Raw genomic sequence first — 10,548 nt, 5'->3', positions numbered from 1 at the left:
CGCGGATCGGCGAGCGACCGGTCGGTCGGCCGCGGGTCTGGTACACGGCCAACAGTGCCTCCGATCACGTAATCTGACTGATCGTTTCCAGTTTCGCCGGCGTGAACTCGCTTCTAGTATTATGACCACGCGAAGTAAGACCAGCTCCGCCCGTTCGCCGAGCGGGCGCTGATGATACGCCTCACTCGTCATACGTAAAGGCGATTCGCACGATTTACTTGTAACAATTATCCCGGAAAGATCGACCGGCAGCAGAGGAAGAAAGAAAAAAATTCATCTATAAACAGTATATCAGAAAGATTCACCCACATTCAATTAAGAATTACAACAGTATAAGATTCGTCGCCTAAAACACTATCGAAAGTAATATACAGTCATTTCGTTCGAAAACACTGTATAAGCTTCGTCGCATATACACTGTTAAATTTGTAGTGTCAGATTACATATTTAATTTAAGCTATTTTTAACCATTCTTATAAGTTGCTACTGCTACTTAATATGTCGTTAATTTAACTAAAACAATGTTAATTTAATTATTAATTTGACTAATCAATGGAGTTAAAATAACATTCTTTTGTGTTAAAATAATAAATTTTGACACACATGGTAATTAAAAAGAACAAAATGTTATTTAACTCAAGGTATTGGTTTAAATTTTATCTGTTAATATTTAATAGCGTGGAGACTACTATAGTAATTACTCTTTTAGGGGCCTGTGTACATAATTATGTTGGAAAAAAACTAAAAAAACTAAAAAACTTTCATCAGGGATGTCTTTTAAGACTATCTTATAAATTATAACATTTTACTCCAACAGGATTGATGTGTGGCCCCTAAAGGGATACGATTTTTGATTTATATAGAGTATATAGACTAATGATTATATGTATAGAATACTTTGTAATTAATTGTAATTGCAAGCCGTTTTATCATACACTGTAAATCCAAGTGTGTTATTTCTACACGCATAAATGTTTAAAAATGACACATTTGACTGAAGCTCGTTTTACATGTTTTGTTGCGTGTTAAATCAACACGTTTAATCGTATTAATATGTTCAACCGTGTTAAATGGCATTATTCAAAACGACAGAAATGTGTAAGAAGAGCTTTTTAGTTAAAATAACACACTTGGATTTGCAGTAAATTAGCCGTATAGAAAAAAATTTCTCATTTCATAAAATTATACATTTCTTTTTTAAATGAAAGAAAGTTACGCACGTTGCACGTAACTTTCTTCAACTTTTTAATACGCCATTAATGTTTGTACTCGATTATGCGTTTTACATTGACATTGTTTACGATAATCTTATCGTTGCATCTTTAATCGATTATACGCGTATATATCGATGCTGCGAGATTTTTATCAATATTACTTGTATAACGAACTCCCTCCGTGAATATATCTCCGATTTAAGGTCGATTTAGACATAACCGTGCCCTGCCCGTACCGTTTACGGACAGAAAGATTTAGACATAACCGTGCCCTGCCCGTACCGTTTACGGACAGAAAGATTTAAACATAACCGTGCCCTGCCCGTACCGTTTACGGACAGAAAGATTTAGACATAGACTCGTTTTACACATAGGTATCCGGCATTGGACTACCGATGCTGGGTATCCGATCGATTTTCTTTATTTTTACAAATCAGCTATTGGACAAACGTGTAAATGCTTCCATATTAATCCAAACACTTCGCGATCGGATCCCGGCGTCAGTAGTCCAGTGTCGGATACGTGTGAAACGGGGCTTAGTCGAATTTTATCCGTTGCATCTTCGAATATCTTTTTAACTAGTGGCCGAATCGCCACTAGTTAGTGGTAGAGATGCAGGCGTCTTGATGAGAGTTTTAAGAAGATATTCGACTTCGAAGGTCTGCCGTGAATATTCGTTTTGATGATGATTTTTTAAAACAATTCTAAGGTTTTGCAGTTTTTTACTTATCAGGAACTCTAGAATTTTTCGAAAGAAATCAAATGAGCTACTTAGAACTATTCTGACTTTAAATAAAAAAAAAATTTTTTTTTTGGAAAAAAATATGAAAAATATTTTTTTTATCAGGTACTCTAGTAGTCGTCAGAATGCTTTAGATGAGCTATTCAGGATTATTCGGTCTTAAAGTTGGGTGTGAAGTTAGCAATTCTATTTTTTAATTGCCTTTTTCAAAGTGTTAATCGCCGGAACTCTTTTCATAAACATAAAAATACTCTTATACTTTCCGAAAAGAAGCTCGAACTCTAATCAGAACTAAAAAAATTTTAAAGTAGGGGAGCGAACTTTACACACCCAGTATTCTCTTCAATTTTTTTGTCGAATTTTTCGTTCAATTTGTCTAAGGAAATAGTTTTAATCGTTTTCTTATTGTATGGTATGGTATCTTTGTTATCAACATCATTATTAATACATTCTTTGACAATTTCATCCATATCCTACAATCAAGCATAAGAAATAATTAAATTGTTCAATTTGAAGTACACTTAAGAATAAAAAGAGAAATATGAGTTTATAGAAAGAATAATAAAAGAAATATGAGTTTATAAAAAAATTATGAGATTTTAGCAAAATATTTCATATTATTTTGTATTTATTTTTCTTGTTTGAAACTGTTTGAAACTGCAAAAAATCTGACAATGAGTATTAAAAAGATTCGGTTAATTAAATTATAACTTGTTTTAGATAAAACAAAATTAGCATTAGTGTAAGAGTCGCGAAATTTCTTACAGTAAAAGGAACAATTTATTCAATTACTTTTACATTCATACTTAAATTTACACAATATTACGCTTAATGAATACAATATAACGAGATCTTGAATGTGCCGAGGAACTGCGGTGATCTGCATTTGCAGTTCGATAAAAATAAAGTCCAAAAAGGATAAGTTTCTGAAATAATTCCTCTAAAAGTTTCCTTATGTTATCGCTGATGAGGTGGCATCGAGAAATTAGTTTTCTAAAAAATTATATTATTGTATTTTCTAAAGATAGGATAGTCATAAGTTTTTGGGGTTTCTTATCGTTATCGCATTCCTAAAGGTAGGTACGTGAAAGATAATCACACCTCCCTCATAAAAAAATTTGAAGTTAAGCAAATACTCGAAAATAGTTTGTAAAAAAAAAGAAACATAAAGAGGATGAAGTCAAGGGCTATATATCTTGTTAATTGAGAATAGCATATGAATTTTTTTTAAGTGTAATCGTTTATTTTTTTGTGTCGATATTTGTTCTGCTATGTCATTTAATTCGTCTAGAGTCTTTCTTAAAGTTTGTAAGCGTTCTGGATTGATATGAGTTTCTTTTATTAAGTCTATGCATCGATATGCACGATATGCAAAAAAGTAAGTCTAATTACTTTTGGAAAGTAATGCTATGTAATGATTTGCATGCTTTAATGTTATTTCTAATATATTTGTTTGATATTCCAAAATACGTAATTTACTCTCCAACTCGTCGAAGCGATCGGTATCGACTGCTGTTAGTGCTGTTGCGTATAATACGCAAATATCGGTTAATTCAGCACTGTGGGCAATAATTCGATGAGTCGCGTAGCCATTTCACAATGCACTTCTTTCCGAACAGATGCTCACAACGTAGGGAACACAGACGGTGTTCGCCCATGTTGGTCCACGGTTTTAAACAGATTGGGCATTTATTCTCGTTATAATTAACCGCCATAGTTCACACTCGTATGTTGACTTTAAAACTCTTGAAAAAGACTTTCGATAAGACTCTTCCGCGAAGCCGAATCCGAAGCTGCGGCAATGCCGTCGCGCGCAAAGCTCTCCTTTTCGTCACTACGAATTCCGCGATCGTCTAATGTCTAATTAAAAACAAAAATCACGGATATATCAAAATCACTTTATATAGTGCCGTGCCGATTGTCACCGAGGACGTTATATTAGTATGTCTTTTAATTGATATTTTGAAAGTGTCTCCTTAATTAATTTTTTATTTGTTACGTAAATGGTTTTATAAATTTCGATTTTATCTTTAATGTTATTGTGTCAGAAACTATTGTACAGTCTAATTCTACATACAAAGTTAATTCGATATTTCAGCTGAAGAATTTAATGTACATTTTCTTTTTGAGAAATTCTAAAGTCTTCTTAAAAAATTTTGAAAAATTAATTTTTAAATTAGGAGAATTAAATTTAGATTATTACTTGGAGTTAGATTAACCATACCTCGCTTAAGATGGTTTATTTTGTAATACATCGAGTGACGGTAACACATATTTCAGTTATATCCATGATAAAGTCTTTATGCAACACGTGCATGGAAAGTGCCCCATTACGCACGCTACGCGTGCGTGATAGACCACTTTCCAAGCACTTGCCACATAAAATAGGGAGTGTAAGTCGTGTGTAAAGATGAAAATTCCCGGGTGCGGAGTTTGCGCACGAGCCGAAGGCTCATCTTTTCATCTTACGACACTTGTTACACAAATAACTATATCTATTTTCAATTTTTCTTTTATTTGTTCGTGAGTCAAGTCGTTAAATTTCTTTATTTGAAAACCGAGATTTTCCAAAGTTTCTGTTAATTTATCACTATCAACATCTGTACCGGGGCGAGGCCCAGTACCCGAAATGAAATTTTTGTGATTAAAAATAAGTGCCATACCTCGCTTACGATGGTTCATTTTGTAATACATCGAGAGTGACGGTGACACATATTTCAGTTATATCCATGATAAAGTGGATTAACGAGATCTTACCTTTTTGCAATTTTTTTTGTATTTTTTCGTGCGGGTAATCGTCGTATTTCTTTACTTTGAAACCAAGTTTTTTAAAAGTTTTTTCTAAATTGTTACAGTCAACATCAGTACCGTGGCGAGGCCTAGCACGCGAAATACTGAAAAATTTGTGATTGAATATAGTGCTAGACCTCGCCTCCGATGACTTATTTTTTAATATGGTATTTTGCAATTCTAATAACTAAAAGTTTGTTTTCTTAAATTTTAATCTTTATAAACTCTTGATCTTCCTGCTATCACAATGGCCATATAATCGCTTTCTTTAAGGGGTCACGCCTAGTTAGAAGGTGAAAAAAACGTGATTTTCGGGGATTTTTATAAGAAAGTTCAGTTTATTTTTTTTTACAACAAAAAGCTGACATCAAAAGTACATATATTAAACAACATTCAAGTGATATCAAATAGAATTAGCTTCATAACTTGTATCACTAGCGCACAGTTAATCTTCTGAACCATGAGTTAGAATGGTTATTAAAATACAATCGCTATCGCCAATTGTAGTATTCGCGTTAGCGTAAATGTTATATAAGGTATTTGTTTATTGCGATAAATGTTTTTAATTGGATTTGTTGTCTCATAATTAATGGCCACGCGTTGGGCTACTATATTGTTAATATAGTCAACATATCAAATTGTGTTCCATTGTTGTTTAACTTTTTGTATAACGACTGATAAGATATGCGATATAATGTGTACTAACAATAAGTCATATACGATTTCGAAGGAGCGCAGTTATTCCATTCTTCACAAATTATACTCAATAAATTCTTATTGATTTGCTTATATGATCGTTTAAAAATCGTACAAGTTTTCTCCAGCATTTTGTGCAAATTGGAGTATTCGCGTTAGCGTAAATGTTACGTAAGGAATTTGTTTGTGTCGAAAAATGTTCTTAGGTAGTATGTTTGCCTTATAATCAATGGCCACGCGTTGGGTTACCATTGTTAATAAAGTCAACTGTCAAATGTCAGCTTGGACATTTGTCCGCCGTGAAGAAATTCCACAGAGTACTTGTTGGATATACTATGCAGACATTCGTCATTATAATAATATCTCGCAGTACTCTTTTATTTCATCTGCGGCTATCATACCGTTAATAGTAAGTCGAATCAAAATTTTCTTTCCAATATATTAATATACAAGAGGTTACAAATATGAACGTCCGTTGTTTTTCAATATTACAAAGTTGATCTTTAAATCTGAAAGAAAATATCAGATTTAGTCTATCAGATTTAGTCTAAACTTGTTGACTCATAATCATACGCAACTCGTCGACAGACGAATGTTAGTAGGGTTAACAAATCATATTTTGTGCCATTTTTATTCAATTCTCGGCATAAAGATTGCACGAACCAAGAGCCTTCCGTTTTATGTCTTCAAGAAATATAATCCATAAAGTCAGCAACAGTGAAAAGTTAGATAAGTCCCCGCGTGTGTGTGTGTGTGTGTGTGCAATTTATAACAAAAATAATTTTAATAAATATAAATTAAAATTAAAATTAAAATATAAAATATAAATATAAATTAAAATTTAATATAAATATATTATATAATATTTGAAAGTAATAATCTGTGTCAATTAACAAAGTAAATCGTGATTTCGAAGGAGCGCAGTTTTTTTTGTTTTAGAAATGATACTTTATTACCCCAAGTAGGGACGTACCCAACTTTGTACATTTATATATATTTACATTCAGTCGTTATCTCACATGGCGTTTTATAGGGACGTACCCAACCCTTTACATGTTTTGCTTCTGTTCTAAACCTGGCCTTTGGGCGACCTCACAACACTACTATCACCCTCCCTACCCCTCGAAGGAGCGCAGTTATTCCACTAATTACACGAAATTAATTATTCTCTTGCTTTGTACACGTAAATTGTAATATTTGCGTTAGCGTAGATGTTGTATACGGTACTTGTTTATTGCGATAAATTTCTTTCTTTTGAATTGTTATCTCATAACAAAAGGCAACCCGTTGGGCTACCTTTGTTAATATGGTCAGTATATCCAATTTTGTTCCATTCTTGTTTAATTCCACACATAATGACTCTATGAACCAAGTCCCGTTGTTTTTATTGCTGTGCGAAACAACCTGTAAAGTCAACAAGTTGTCATTTTAAACACAAAGAATTTAAGAGGTAATAGTACAAAATAAAAATATTTAATTAAAATAAAATAAAATTAAAACAACAGTAATTTATTGTAATAAAATGACTGAAATCAAACGTCTATAGGGATGACAATACCTGGATAGCTTGAGAATACCACTAAAAAATCTGCATGGATTGGAATCCGAAATTTTCTTGTAGACATTGTATCCATCTCTATCTCCATATCTATTTCGACGTCTACGTCAAAACCAGGGTCTTTTCCTTCTTCTCCGCATACTGCTATAAAGAATAATTTGGGTTTTCCTGCTAGCGTTGGGCGGTTATCTGCGGTAAAATGTTTCCATACGGTACTGGCTTCGTAAGTTGTGTCGAAAGCGAAAAGTTCACCGTATGTTCTATGCGTCAAAATTACTATCAGAATGCAGTCACTCTCAGAATGATCGGTTTTGGCAGCTGTAAAAGTAATAATTTCCTTATTATTTCAGTTACATTTATGATTATATTACAGTTATATTTATGATAAGGTGCATCTTACCTTTTTGTAATTCGTCCTCTATTTTTCGGTGTGGATAATTTGAGAAAATTGTTACTTGAAATCCAAGCTTTTTTAATGTTTGTATCAAGTTGTGACAATCCATGTTTGTACCATGGCGAGGGCCCACCCGTTGGCCAAATCGTCGTGGTAAGTTATGTGATTAAAAATTATCGTCATCCCCCTCTTGGGATGACTCATTTTATAGTAGTTGACTTGCCTGAAAAAAATTTTATACAATCTAAATAAATATAATAATTCAAATATGATATAGTCACATTAAGAGGTTGTTTATCAGATTGTAATAAGTATTTCTCCCCATAATGGGAAATTTCATAAATCGTGTAATTAAACAGGCCGAAGAAACAGGCCACATTGATAACAATGATTATCAATTGGAATCTATTCGTTTGGCCAGTTTTAAAGATTGGCCGTTGTCCTGGATACAACTAGAGATAATGGCCGCGGCTGGATTGTATTATACTGGAGAAAGATATTTCGAATGTTAAATAGAGTTATACGAATGGGAGATGGATGACACCGTTATAAAGACTGATAAAAGATGAATGGAAGTCATTCATTCTTCGGCAAAATGCAACATTATTTCATAATTTATGGACGACCTTTTCATTAAGTCTGCGTGATCAGAATCATATATGGCGATAGATAACCATATATGATTATATATACTCTATACATGGGCATGTAAAACTTATATCTGTTCATATCTCATTTATATATGTTCATATACTGTCAGATATGAATATTTTTCCCGGACATTTTATATCATCCCGGGAAAAAATATTCATATCTGACAGTATATGAACATATATAAATAAGATATAAACAGATATAAGTTTTACATGCCCATATATAGAGCGTTTATATATATATATATATATGTGTTTTAAGTCCGACAAAGTCCATATTGGCACGCAGTTTAAAAAACTGAAAAATATATTTAATAATAATTGATATTGTGAAATATTATTAAGCACCCAGATCCACTTCGACCAAAAACGGCATCTCATTGCTTGTGTTATTTTAAATTTTTCTTTTTTTCTAATTTTGCATAAGACACTTAATCTTTTTTAATTGACATATTAATTTTTATCAAATATTTTTATAAACAATGAAATTTTACCTTTGTGAAAAAAACTGTTATATAATATATATTATAGTTCTTATAAATAAATATATTAATCGTATTATTTTGCAAACATAATATCTTATAATTTAAACTGAAAATCATATATAATCATATATGAACTTATATAGTCATATAAGATTATATATGATCAAATCAGATATTGCATCTCAAAGTATCCGATAGATGGCATTCGATGGGATCTGTTTCTCGTATTTAAAATTTGACCAACAGTGTTATAAGAATGGTATCAAAAGACACGACACTGTCTCGCGCTATGAAGCGGCACGATTTTTGTATCAGTTGTATCGTGGAGTCCACTTTTATAATAAAGTGGCACACTTAAAAAATAACTTTTGAAAATATATAACAATGTTCTGAAACTTACTTAAATATATATGTCCAGATTGAACTGTGTCAGTTCGTATCTGATCATACCTGATCATATCTGATCAGATATTAACATATACAATAATACCAGATCATATATCCTCAGATCTGGCCAATTTCCATATCTGACCATATATGGCCAATCATATATGATTATATATGATCATATATGAATATTTTTCCCCGGGTATTCCAATTTTTATCATGTGCGGCGGAATGATTCCTTTATGAAATTACCATAGATAAACCTTTACAAAATATGACAAAAAATGTTAATAGAGAATTAGGCAGACTAAGCAGGCCCATTGGTACACATGAGCTCGGAACGTACTTATGACATGTCACGGCGCAGGATACAAATAAGTACGACCGTGAATGAAGGAAATTATATAATTTTATTAATAATTGTAATACAATAAATAAAAGTTAAAATATATACAGGGTGAATTTTAATGGATGTCCCATCCTTTTACCATCAATACTTCATCGAGCATCCTTTTTTTGATAAAGAGCACTTCACTTATATAGAATAATTGTTAAACTTTACGTCTTCGTTACAAAATGGAAAATTTTTTTATATATATAGAAAGAAAATTGAGACAAATTGGCAGATGACAATTGTGAATGGGACATCCATTAAAATTCACCCTGTATAATGTCCGTTGATTATACATTGCTGATGTTACATATTTTTTCTTAAAAGAACTGTGCCTTTTTTTTATTTTACGAATAACATATATACTTGCAGGAGGGTAAAATAAGATACCTGTTAAAGTTTGAGCCCTTAATATTAATTAATATTAACAGGTCGCTTATCGCGATTTTTTATTTTTCATTTAGTAAGATAGAAAAAATTTTATAACTATCTTACAAACAGTAATACAGCATTGCTTCACATAGATTTTTGTAGTAAATTTATCGCTTTACAAAAAAGATCTCTTATCATTTTTTCATAAATTCAACCGTTCAAAAGATATTCAAAGTTAAAGTTTGATAAATTTTATAATATCGACTATCAAAAATTATGAAATAATTAATACATATTTTTGTAGAAAATTTAACGATCTACAAAAAAGGTCTCTTATATTTTTTTCATAAATATAATCATTTAGACGATATTAAGGTTTAAAGTTCAGTGTATAAAAATTATTCTTTTTTTTCATATTATAACAAAATTCTGAGCTTTATTTATTTAATATGAAAAAAAAAATTTTTTTTATACACTTTGAACTTTAAACCTTAATATCGTCTAAATGGTTTTATTTATGAGAAAAATATAAGACCTTTGTTGTAGATCATTAAATTTTCTACAAAAATATGTATTGATTATTTCATAATTTTTGATAGTCGATATGATACAAAATTCATAAGAAGCAAAAACAAGTTTTATATTTATCAAACTTTAACTTTGAATATCTTTTGAACGGTTAATTTATGAAAAAATGATAAGAAATATTTTTGTAGAGCGGTAAATTTACTACAAAAATCTATGTAGAGCAATGCTGTATTACTGTTTGTTAGATAGTTATAAAATTTTTTCTATCTTACTAAATGAAAATAAAAAAATTGCGATAAGCGACCTGTTAATATTATTTTCTAATTTACCTAAATAGA

At 31.3% G+C, this 10,548-nt stretch overlaps 1 long non-coding RNA gene across 1 annotated transcript; it reads right to left on the bottom strand.

The window, feature by feature from the left end:
* Positions 1-6,218: 6,218 nt before the first annotated feature.
* On the bottom strand, positions 6,219-8,074 carry LOC139808647 (uncharacterized). Its single transcript, XR_011730916.1, has 3 exons — positions 7,401-8,074; positions 7,001-7,318; positions 6,219-6,846 (listed from the first exon to the last, which is right to left on the bottom strand). It is a non-coding gene; the product is annotated as an uncharacterized lncRNA (long non-coding RNA).
* Between the last annotated feature and the right edge of the window lie 2,474 nt (positions 8,075-10,548).

This window comes from Temnothorax longispinosus, chromosome 2 (assembly GCF_030848805.1).
Source record: "Temnothorax longispinosus isolate EJ_2023e chromosome 2, Tlon_JGU_v1, whole genome shotgun sequence".
Lineage (NCBI taxonomy): Eukaryota > Metazoa > Arthropoda > Insecta > Hymenoptera > Formicidae > Temnothorax > Temnothorax longispinosus.
The sequence above is the reverse complement of the archived record's forward strand: the minus strand, read 5'-3'. Positions and strand labels throughout refer to the sequence as shown.